At 41.9% G+C, this 12,982-nt stretch overlaps 1 long non-coding RNA gene across 1 annotated transcript in view; it reads right to left on the bottom strand.

Moving 5' to 3' along the window:
• LOC115192086 (uncharacterized) overlaps window positions 1-12,982 on the bottom strand; it is a 35,437-nt gene that overhangs the window by 3,734 nt on the left and 18,721 nt on the right. The window contains exons 3-6 of the long non-coding RNA XR_003877872.1: window positions 2,277-2,519; window positions 2,004-2,100; window positions 1,769-1,801; window positions 1,538-1,614 (exon numbers count right to left, since the gene is read on the bottom strand). This is a non-coding gene — a long non-coding RNA (uncharacterized LOC115192086). The remainder of the gene's footprint in view (window positions 1-1,537; window positions 1,615-1,768; window positions 1,802-2,003; window positions 2,101-2,276; window positions 2,520-12,982) is intronic.

Raw genomic sequence — 12,982 nt, forward strand, 5'->3', positions numbered from 1 at the left:
CTCTTCTCATGGTCCGATGGAGCTGGGTGGACGTGGCCAGATAAAGGTTTAATTGGAGGAGGAAACCCTGGCAGTTGGCAGCACCTCCGTCATATCCCTGTGGCATGGAGAGACGGATCCCACTGGGTTCAGGTGGGAAAGGGGTGCTCAGGATAGACCCCGGTTGTGCTGGTGGATGCGCTGGAAGAACTCCCTGTCTCTCCCAGCGGTCCATATTCTGGACAACGCGATCCATGGCGGCGCCCAGATGGTAAAGCCTCTCCGTATGCTCCTGGACGTGCTCCTCCACCTCCATGGCCGGGGTACCCTCTCCTGCTGACTCCATAATTGGGTCAGAGATTCTGTAATGTCGTGTGTTTAGGTTGCAGTGAAGATAGGCGCAGGAGATTCGAACTTGGTATAAATGGAGTAGTTTAATAACGTTTAACAAAACCAAAGTAAATAATAAATAAAAGTGGGTACAAGAACCCGTCGCGCACCAATCCATAATACACGAGCAATACGAACAAACAATCTCTGACAAGGACATGAGGGGAAACAGAGGGTTAAATACACAACATGTAATGAATGGGATTGGAACCAGGTGTGTAGACAAAACCAATACAAAACCAATAGAAAATGAAAAATGGATCAATGTTGGCTAGAAGACTGGTGACGTCGACCGCTGAGCACCGCCGTAACAAGGAGAGGCATCGACTTCGGCAGAAGTCGTGACAAATACAGTAGAAAAATCTATATACAGCATGTGCAAATGAGGTAGGATAAGAGAGGTAAAGGCAACAAATAGGCCATGGTGGCAAAGTAAATACAATATAGCAATTAAACACTGGAATGGTAGGATGTGCAGAAGATGAATGTGCAAGTAGAGATACTGGGGTGCAAAGAAGCAAAATAAATAAATACAGTATGGGGATGAGGTAGATTGGATGGGCTATTTACAGATGAGCTATGTACAGGTGCAGTGATCTGTGAGCTGCTCTGACAGCTGGTGCTGAAAACTAGTAAGGGAGGTAAGAGTCTCCAGCTTCAGAGATTTTTGCAGTTCATTCCAGTCATTGGCAGCAGAGAACTGAAAGGAAGAATTGGCTTTGGGGGACTTCATACTAAATGTCATGTAGCTTGCTCATTCTTGAAGTTATCAGTCTGAAACTTTGCACATACACAGTTGCCCACTTGGGACACCATCTAAATTACCTCCAGCTTCTTAGCTGAATGTGGGGCTTTTCTTTTTCACGTAAAAGTTGGTGCAACAAAAATGAAATAGAAAACATATTATTTTCTTTGTATTATCTTTTACCAGATCTATTGTGTTATGTTCTCCTTCATTCATTTTACATTTCCACAAACTTCAAAGTGTTTCCTTTCAAATGGTATCAATAATATGCATATCCTTGCTTCAGGTCCTGAGCTACAGGCAGTTAGATTTGGGTATGTCATTTTAGGCAGAAATTGAAAAGAAAGGCCTGATCCTTAAGAGGTTTTTAAACACAGAGTATAGGGGGAGAGGGATGTGTTTAGGACTGGGCTTGTGTCTCACCACTCCAGGCAGCTGTATCTCTGCTATCAGAATCTCTGGATCACCTATAGGGGGTTCCACTAGCAGACAGAACTGGCCTGGAGATGGATGGAGATAAGAGAGGAGACAAGATGAGATGGAGAGGAAGAGAGAGGTGGGTTAGAGCAAGAGTGAGAAAGAAGGAGAAAATTAATATGTTCCAGTTTGGAATGTGACAATCAAATCCACAGTGGGCAACTCAGACAGACCTACCGTTTGGCTGGTTCTGGAGGTGTGTGAGTATCCCTGTGGAGAGAGAGAGCGAAAGAGAGATTGAAGGGGGGGGGGGGGCGAGAGAGAAGATTGAACTCTTCCACATACAGACTGTAGTTAACTCTACACCATGCTCTAGTGGTGAAGTATTGATAACAGAAGTGAGTTTTGTGTGGTGTGTGTGTGAGTGAGAGTACAAGAAAGAGTGAGAAAGAAAGAGCAAACAAAAACATACTTAGGGTCAATTTCCTGAATCACCGGTTTGCTCTTGGTGTGAATATTCTGTTCGTTCACAGAGAACAGAAACGTCCTGTTCTTCAGAACCTTCCAGTCTGGGAGGGAAGGAGAGGAATACACATGAAGTAAGGAGAGAAACAGAGGAATATTACCTCATCTGGAGCAGAACACACAGAACACATGCCTGATTAATGTTCACACACACAAAAATGTTTTAATAAAATCCATATTCAAGCTTACACACACACACTAAAGATACAGGCACACACACCTCGGCTGAGCTCCAGGTTGTATTTGTTCTCCGGCCCCTCTAATGACACAGCGATCAGAAACTTCTGGAATAGAGGATCCTTCTACAAACACACAGACAGGAGATACACACACACACACACACACACACACACACACACACACACACACACACACACACACACACACACACACACAAACACCTGGCATTTCTCGAAGAACTCTTCATTGATGACCACGTCGTAGGCTGTGCAGCCTTGGGAGTCTGTGGGGACAGGACACAACCAGAGGTGGGCCCAAGTCACTATTACTTGAGTTACAAGCAAGTCAAGTCACAAGGTCCGAGTCTCAAGTTGAGTCCCAAGTAGAACGGGTCAAGTCCAAGTCATGCATTCTATGAGCAAGTCAAGTCAAAAGTTTTTTGAAGTCACAAAATTTATCTATACATGCAATGACTGAAAATCTTTATTTATTGAGGCTACCAGACAACCCTTTTCATTATTTTGATGACGTAATTGTAAAATAGGGACCTTGTAGCAGTCAGTAATAAGGGCAGGAAATCAGCACAAGGCAAGGCATGTAAAAGTGCTCAGAGTGTAGATATTATTTACAGGTCTTGGTGATCCAATGGTAAGAGCTCCATATCATACAAAATATATAAGTCAATTTACCAAATATACACAACCAAAAAATATTGCTTCTGTATCAGGCTTGACTTGTCCTATCTGAATGGACAAAGGTAGAGGGAAAAACAGCACAGTCTCCCCTTGAGAAACCAAATCGAATTTGTCTAACAGCTCAAACAGGTAAGTGCCTTCAGAAAGTATTCACACCCCTTGCCCTTTTCCACATTTTGTTGTGTTACAAGGTGGGATTAAAATGGATTTAACTGTCATTTTTTTGTCATCGATGTACACAAAAAATATATATATACTGCTCAAAAAAATAAAGGGAACACTTAAACAACACATCCTAGATCTGAATGAAAGAAATAATCTTTTTAAATACTTTTTTCTTTACATAGTTGAATGTGCTGACAACAAAATCACACAAAAATAATCAATGGAAATCCAATTTATTAACCCATGGAGGTCTGGATTTGGAGTCACACTCAAAATTAAAGTGGAAAACCACACTACAGGCTGATCCAACTTTGGTGTAATGTCCTTAAAACAAGTCAAAATGAGGCTCAGTAGTATGTGTGACCTCCACGGGCCTGTATGACCTCCCTACAACGCCTGGGCATGCTCCTGATGAGGTGGCGGATGGTCTCCTGAGGGATCTCCTCCCAGACCTGGACTAAAGCATCCGCCAACTCCTGGACAGTCTGTGGTGCAACGTGGCGTTGGTGGATGGAGCGAGACATGATGTCCCAGATGTGCTGAATTGGATTCAGGTCTGGGGAACGGGCGGGCCGGTCCATAGCATCAATGCCTTCCTCTTGCAGGAACTGCTGACACACTCCAGCCACATGAGGTCTAACATTGTCTTGCATTAGGAGGAACCCAGGGCCAACCGCACCAGCATATGGTCTCACAAGGGGTCTGAGGATCTCATCTCGGTACCTAATGGCAGTCAGGCTACCTCTGGCGAGCACATGGAGGGCTGTGCGGCCCCCCAAAGAAATGCCACCCCACACCATGACTGACCCACCGCCAAACCGGTCATGCTGGAGGATGTTACAGGCAGCAGAACGTTCTCCATGGCGTCTCCAGACTCTCTCACGTCTGTCACGTGCTCAGTGTGAACCTGCTTTCATCTGTGAAGAGCACAGGGCGCCAGTGGCGAATTTGCCAATCTTGGTGTTCTCTGGCAAATGCCAAACGTCCTGCACGGTGTTGGGCTGTAAGCACAACCCCCACCTGTGGACGTCGGGCCCTCATACCACCCTCATGGAGTCTGTTTCTGACCGTTTGAGCAGACACATGCACATTTGTGGCCTGCTGGAGGTCATTTTGCAGGGCTCTGGCAGTGCTTCTCCTGCTCCTCCTTGCACAAAGGCGGAGGTAGCGGTCCTGCTGCTGGGTTGTTGCCCTCCTACGGCCTCCTCCACGTCTCCTGATGTACTGACCTGTCTCCTGGTAGTGCCTCCATGCTCTGGACACTACGCTGACAGACACAGCAAACGTTCTTGCCACAGCTCGCATTGATGTGCCATCCTGGATGAGCTGCACTACCTGAGCCACTTGTGTGGGTTGTAGACTCTGTCTCTTGCTACCACTAGAGTGAAAGCACCGCCAGCATTCAAAAGTGACCAAAACATCAGCCAGGAAGCGTAGGAACTGAGAAGTGGTCTGTGGTCCCCACCTGCAGAACCACTCCTTTATTGGGGGTGTCTTGCTAATTGCCTATAATTTCCACCTGTTGTCTATTCCATTTGCACAACAGCATGTGAAATTTATTGTCAATCAGTGTTGCTTCCTAAGTGGACAGTTTGATTTCACAGAAGTGTGATTGACTTGGAGTTACATTGTGTTGTTTAAGTGTTCCCTTTATTTTTTTGAGCAGTGTATATATCTTTATTACATAAGTAGTCAACTCCCCAAGTCAGTACATGTTACAATCACCTTTGGCAGCGATTACAGCTTTGAGTCTTTCTGGGTAAGTCTCTGAGAGCTTTGCACACCTGGATTGTACAATATTTGCACATTATTCTTCTAAGAATTCTTCAAGCTCTGTCAAGTTGGTTGTTGATCATTGCAGGCAGCCATTTTCAAGTCTTGCTAGAGGTTTCCAAGCCGATTTAATTCAAAACTGTAACTAGGCCACTCAGGAACATTCAATATCATATGTGTGGCTCAGTTGTGTGTGGCTCAAGTTGGTAGAGCATGGTGTTTGCAACGCCAGGGTTGTGGGTTCGATTCCCACGGGGGACCAGTACGGAAAAAAAATATATATATGAAATGTATGCATTCACTACTGCAAATCGCTCTGGATAAGAGCGTCTGCTAAAATGTAAATGTAAATCTTGGTAAGGAACTCCAGTGTGTATTTGGCCTTGCGTTTTAGGTTATTGCCCTGCTGAAACATGATTTCTCTCCCAGTGTCTGTTGGAATGCAGACAACCAGGTTTTCCTCTAGGATTTTGCCCGTGCTTAGCTCTATTCCTTTTATTTTTAGCCATTAAAAACTCCCTATTCCTTGCCAATGACAAGCATACCCATAGCATGATGCAGCCACCACCATGCAGCCACCACCATGCTTGAAAATATGAAGTGTGGTACTTAGTGACATGTTTTGTTGGATTTGCCCCAACATAACGCTTTGCATTCAGGATATAAGTACATTTCTTTGCCACATTTTTTCCAGTTTCCCATTAGTGCATTATTGCAAACAGGATGCATGTTTTGGAATATTTTTATTCTGTAAAGGCGTCCTTCTTTTCACTGTCATTTAGGTTAGTATTGTGGACTAACTACAATGTTGTTGATCCATCCTCTGTTTCCCATATCACCTCCATTAAACTCTGTAACTGTTTTAAAAGTTAAAATTTGGATTCTTACATATAATTCTGTGTGTGTTGTACAGAGATAAGATAGTCATTAAAAAAAGAATGTTAAACACTATTATTGCACAGTGAGTCCATGCAATTTATTATGTGACTTGTTAACCTCTCTGGCGCATGTGGGACGAACTCGTCCCACCTACGTAACAGCCACTGAAATCCAGTGGCGCGATTTTTGAATCGTTAGAAATACTATTACTTCAATTTCTCAAACATATGACTATTTTACAGCTATTTAAAGACAAGAATCTCGTTAATCTAACCCCACTGTCCGATTTCAAAAAGGCTTTACAACGAAAGCAAAACATTAGATTATGTCAGCAGAGTGCTCAGCCAGAAAAAATCAGACACCCATTTTTCAAGCTAGCATATCATGTCACATAAACCCAAACCACAGCTAAATGCAGCACTAACCTTTTATGATCTTCATCAGATGACACACCTAGGACATTGTGTTATACAATACATGCATGTCTGTTCAATCAAGTTCATATTTATATCAAAAACCAGCTTTTTACATTAGCATGTGACGTTCAGAAAAAGCATAACCCTCGCAAACTTCCGGGGAATTTACTAACAGTTCGCTAAATTACTCACGATAAACGTTCACAAAAAGCATAACAATTATTTTAAGAATTATAGATACATTACTCCTCTATGCACTCGATATGTCCGATTTGAAAATAGCTTTTCAGATTAAGCACATTTTGCAATAATCTAAGTACATAGCCCGGCATCACAGGGCTAGCTATTTAGATACCCGGCAAGTTTAGCCTTCACCAAAATCGCATTTCCTATAAGAAAAATGTTCTTACCTTGCTTGTTCTTCATCAGAATACACTGCCAGGACTTCTACTTCAATAACAAATGTAGGTTTGGTCCCAAATAATCCATCGTTATATCCAAACAGCGACGTTTTGTTCTTGAGTTCTAGACACTATCAGAATGCTTCTTCACGGTGTCGCGCATGGCGCATTGTCGTGTCAAAAATGTCTAAATATTCCATTACCGTACTTCGAAGCATGTCAACCGCTGTTTAAAACCAATTTTTATGCCATTTATCTCGTAGATAAGTGATAATATTCCGACCGGGAGTATGCATTGAGCCTAAACAGCCGAATAAAATTTCTCCTCAGGAGCGACTCGTGCACGCGCCTCATTCAAAGGTCCTTTGAGCAGCCACTTACAAAAGGTGATAATGTGTTTCAGCCTGAGGCTCCCTCGTAAACCTTCAGTTATTTCCCGGGCTCTGAGAGCCTATTGGAGCCCTGGGAATTGTCACGTTACAGCTAAGATCCTTACTTTTCAATAAAAAGATGCAAGACGCACGACTCCTTGTCAGACAGGGTACTTCCTGCTTGAAACCTTGTCAGGTTTTTGCCTGCCGTAGGAGTCCTGTTATACTCACAGACACCATTCAAACAGTTTTAAAAAATTCAGAGTGTTTTCTATCCAAACCTGAACAATAATATGCATATTCTAGCTTCTGAGTTGGTGTAGGAGGCAGTTAAAAATGGGAACATATTTTTTCCAAAATTCTCAATACTGCCCCCTATCCTCAAAAGGTTTTAAGGACAGTTTTACTACTGAACTTATTTAGGCTTTCCTTAACAAAAGTGTTGAATACTTATTGACTCAATATATTTCAGCTTTCCATTTTTTATTCATTTGTAAGATCCTTCTTGCTCAGTTTGGTCGAACATCCAGCTCTAGGCAGTTCCATATTTTTTCAATTTCCCACTGTGCTCCTGGAAACTTTCAACACTCTATAAATTGTTTTATACCCTTCCCCAGATATATGCCTCATCACAATTCTCTCGGAGTGCTCCAGACAGTTCCTTGGACCTCATAGTATAGTTTCTGCTCTGACATGCACTGTCAACTGTGGGACCTTATATTGACAGGTTTTTTTTCTAAGTCATGTCCAATCAATTGAATTGACCACAGGTGGACTCCAATCAAGTTGTAGTGACATCAAGGATGATCAAAGGAAATTGTATGCACCGGAGCTCAAATTGGAGTGCCATAGCAATGGGGTGTGAATATTTATGTAAATGTCATATTTCAGCATTTCATTTTCACTTTCATTATGGGGTATTATGTGTAGATGGGTGAAATACAACATATATTTAATCCATTTTGAATTCAGGCTGTATCACAAGAAAATGTGGAATAAGTCAAGCGGTTTGAATACTTTCTGAAGGCACTGTATAACAAATGGGTACTTTTTCCACCACTGACCATCTCAACAAGAGAACAAGCACTCTCCACTGGTGGGAGTTTGGAGAGCGCCAGTGGAGAGACGTGCCTTCGCCGATGTTGACATATCAAAAGACAAGTAGACCTACATATTGCTTGACGCTCCATTGATGGTGAGCTTGCAAAGTAAATAGTTAATATTCTTGATCACCAAACTATTTTTGGAACTGCATATTACTTTGTTATGGCAATCCGCTGTTCTTAGAATTTGATGTTTGTGCTGCACCCCATCCTATAGCTGTGCAGCAAATCAGCAATCTATTCGCTAGCTCACCCAACCTGTGTTGATTGACAGTTTGCTGATCCAATCAAAGGGCCATGTGTGCGTTTCACTAGCCAATCTGTTGCAAGTTTATTTGCAAGGATGATGCTGCGGCTGTCTCTGGCTGCATGGAGAGTAATCCACGGAGACACTGTACCACAAAATACGTGACAAAACCTGGCCAGATAATTTCAAGTCATCAGTCTCAAGTCAAAGATGAGTCCCGAGTCTTATGTGAGAAATGGCGGATGAAACGCATCTATGTGCAAATTAGGCCTGACCCCATTTAGTCGACTGTCGGTCCAACAAGATTTTTTTTAGTGTAGCAGTCGCAAATAGATATTTTTTTTCATGGCACACGAGACACCGGTCTGATTCGCCCCTGTCTCAGTGGACTAATCCATTGGGGAGGCAGTGGGAATGGCACTGTCCAAGAACAAGGGGAGTGTGGCTAAGATGCACAAGGCATGTCTCTCTCTCCCGCCATTTTGTGCGCATTCATTGTTTCATAACTTCCTTGTGTGAATTGTTTGCCCTTTGATTGTTAGTGGTTATCAATTCCGCATTACATATCACCAGCAGTACATTTACCGTTAATTCCCATAATTTCTCATTTACAATGTTTGTTTGGTTGCGGTAATTTATGTTAATGCTTTCAATATATTATTATTACAGTCATTTACCAATCTCATTGTTGAAGTGGACACCTTGTTTGCAGAGAACTTGTGAGAAACAAGTTTTGGTTTATTTCATTCCATTTACGAATTTTGTCAATTTATTAATGATATTTTGTTTGGATTGCTCCTGTCAATGTTGAGTAAGGACACGCACCTGATTATGCATATAGAAGTAGGCCTAGGCTACCAGGCCTGTGTGCAAATGTAGGCCTATAAAATGTGCCCATTTGGGGATGTCTAATAGGATTTCTGATTGTTTTAACCCCCCACGTACTAATGAGTTGTGGAGCTTTTCAAACAGCTTCTCAAAGTATTTTTTTCTTCACCTCAAACAGCAAGTAAACAAAGTATGTTTTTAGAATCCATTGAGAATGACAATAGTTCCTTAATATATTTGAAAAATATTTGAATCTCTCTCCCTTTCGATAACCATTCGGCATTAAAGAGAAATGTAATGCTCTGATCCAGTGGAAATGTCTTAAAAATACCTGATTACTTCTTATCGCTTGCACGGAAACCCTGAGGGCCCCAGAACATGTTATACAATGTTGCAAGTTTGCTAGGGCAAGCTTAGGGCCAGACCCATTTAATAATTGCACAGCCCTACCGCAAATATTGATATGGCATATAATATTATTGATATAACCATCATATCGAAGTAAACTTGGAAGTGACGTGATATGTTGTGTGGTCCTCCCACTACGACTCGGAAAAGCATGCAGTTTATTAGGCTACACATGAAATAAGTTATTTAAAAAATTGTGGTGACATGATGATTGATGCTTGGCTGCCATTTGACCCCAAAAATATAATCTCACTCTTATCCATAATGATCTTGTAGGTAGACTACCCATGCCAGGACCAGAATGGGCATAATTGTGTATATAATGCAACAGTTTTTGTGACAAAACCATCAGTTGGAGTTGATAACGCGATGGAAACCGATTTAACTTGTATTTTTTATTAGATACATGAGAATTTACATGCAAGAGTTCTTATGTGTACCATGTCATCACGCACAGCCTTTTATCTGCAATAAGTCAGTTCAGGTTCTGAAACTAACTTTTTGGTCCACCAGCCTCACATTTTTTACTAGCCAAAATATTTTTGACATGAAAAAAATATGAAAATGCTTTGTAATGTTTCTAAAACAATAAATGTGTTACCAGTTAAAAGTGATGTGGTAAATTGTTACATTTTATTTCATTTTTTTGTGACCTGATGAGACAATGAGACAAATGTTCAGCTGCCCCTATAAGGGCAGAAGGTTACCGTGGCAATAAGGGGCAAGAGAGCAGCTCTAGTCATCAGTGACAGTGTGCCTGTGAGATTCTGACTAGTAGCAGTTTAAGCAAATTCAAACATTGAAAAACAACCTAAGCAATGTAAATTGCCAAGAAACATAGTCTCACTTCTGTAGACTTTCAAGTAAATTAGACCAACTTTTATGCCTGTGCACAACGCTTCTAAAAATGACTCTTTTGCACTTCAATCGCAGTGCACACAGCTCACCTGTATAAGACTATTTCAAAGATAAATACACAACGCAGAGACAGAGGACGTGAAGTCAATAGAGTAATAACGATCAAGGGAAATATTGTTTATTATGTGATAGGGAATTATCAATGGAAATAGATGGTTTTCAGTTCAACATCTGTTAGGAATGTCAGTCCTGAACTTATAGCTACGCAACGTGTGGCACACTCTCATTGGTCCAACCTGAAATAGGATACTTGTTATTTGGCCATTGGCCCAGTTTTATTGCAAGGAATTCAAATTGGTCAATCACAGGCTAGGGCTGGGTTATAAACTACATACTGTCCCTTTGTTCAGGGGAGAATCACTGAGAGAGCATTGAGGACAGGGGAGCATGAACATCTACCATCTACTTCCAAGCATGATTTGCCCGCTTTGAATAAACCAATTTTCCTCCCCCTGATTTGCTTTGGGACCTGTGTTATTAAAGAAGAGTCATCCGTTGGAAAACCCTGAGTTTATCTTATACACAGACAGTTCAAGCATTGTGGAGGGGGGTGTGAGGAAGGCAGGCTGGGCAGTTACTACAGTGGGGGAAAAAAGTATTTGATCCCCTGCTGATTTTGTAGGTTTGCCCACTGATAAAGAAAGTTTCTAAAACTGTTTGAATGGTGTCTGTGAGTATAACAGAACTCCTATGGCAGGCAAAAACCTGAGAAGGTTCTGTTCAGGAAGTACCCTGTCTGAACATTTCTTGCCCTTGTTGATTCTCTCTATCTATTACAAGGGATCTCTGCTGTTACGTGACACTTCCCACGTCTCCAATGGGCTCTCAGAGCCCGGGAAAAACAGGAATGACGTAATTCAAAGCCCTGGCTGAAACACACGAGAGCAAAAGCTAAGTGCTCTATCAGTGGAGAAATGCTTACGCTCGTGACCTGCCCCGCCCCTGTCTTTCGGTTTTTCCCTCAGTTTACAGACATGCAGATTCCCGGTTGGAATATTATCGCTTTTCTACGAGATAAATTGCATAAAAATTGGTTTTAAACAGCGGTTGACATGCTTCGAAGTACGGTAATGGAATATTTAGAATTTTTTTGTCACGTTCTGCGCCATGCGCACGACCGTGATTTACCATTGGGATAGTGTCTAGAACGCACGAACAAAACGTCGTTGATGGAACATAACGATGGATTATTTGGGACCAAACCAACATTTGTTATTGAAGTAGAATTCCTGGGAGTGCATTCTGATGAAGAACAGGAAAGGTAAGACCATTTTTCTTATAGGAAATGTGATTTTGGTGAAGGCTAAACTGGTTGGGTGTCTAAATAGCTAGCCCTGTGATGCCGGGCTATGTACTTAGAATGTTGCAAAATGTTCTTCATCCGAAAAGCTATTTTAAAATCGGACATATCGAGTGCATAGAGGGGTTCTGTATCTATAATTCTTAAAATAATTGTTATGCTTTTTGTGAACGTTTATCGTGAGTAATTTAGTAAATTCACCGGAAGTGTTCGGTGGGAATGCTAGTTCTGAACGTCACATGCTAATGTAAAAAGCTGGTTTTTGATATAAATATGAACTTGATTGAACAGACATGCATGTATTGTATAACATAATGTCCTAGGTGTGTCATCTGATAAAGATAATCAAAGGTTAGTGCTGCATTTAGCTGTGGTTTTGTTTTTTGTGACATTATATGCTAGCTTGAAAAATGGGTGTCTGATTATTTCTGGCTGGGTACTCTGCTGACATAATCTAATGTTTTGCTTTCACTGTAAAGCCTTTTTGAAATCGGACAGTGTGGTTAGATTAACGAGAGTCTTGTCTTTAAATAGCTGTAAAATAGTCATATGTTTGAAAAATGGAAGTTTTCGGATTTTAGAGGAGTTCGTACGCCCATCATTGGATATTGGAGCAGACGTTCCGCTAGCGGAACATCTAGATGTAAGTTAAGCATGTCCCAGTTTAGGTCACCTAGTAGCACGAGCTCTGAAGATAGATGGGGGGGCAATCAGTTCACATATGGTGTCCAGAGCACAGCTGGGGGCCGAGGGTGGTCTATAGCAGGCGGCAACGGTGAGAGACTTGTTTTTAGAGAGATGGATTTTTAAAAGTAGAAGTTCAAATTGTTTGGGTACAGACCTGCATAGTAGGACAGAACTCTGCAGGCTATCTCTGCAGTAGATTGCAACACCGCCCCCTTTGGTCATTCTATCTTGTCTGAAAACGTTGTAGTTAGGGATGAAGATTTCAGAGTTTTTGGTGGACTTCCTAAGCCAGGATTCAGACACGGCTAGGTTGGCAGAGTGTGCTAAAGCAGTGAATAAAACAAACTTAGGGAGGAGGCTTCTAATGTTAACATGCATGAAACCAAGGCTATTACGGTTACAGAAGTCATCAAAAGAGAGCGCCTGGGGAGTAGGAGTGGAGCTAGGCACTGCAGAGCCTGGATTCACCTCTACATCACCAGAGGAACAGAGAAGTATGAGGATAAGGGTACGGCTAAAAGCTATAAGAATTGGTCGTCTGTGACGTCCGGAATA

Source organism: Salmo trutta, chromosome 4 (genome assembly GCF_901001165.1).
Source record: "Salmo trutta chromosome 4, fSalTru1.1, whole genome shotgun sequence".
In the NCBI taxonomy this organism is placed as follows: domain Eukaryota; kingdom Metazoa; phylum Chordata; class Actinopteri; order Salmoniformes; family Salmonidae; genus Salmo; species Salmo trutta.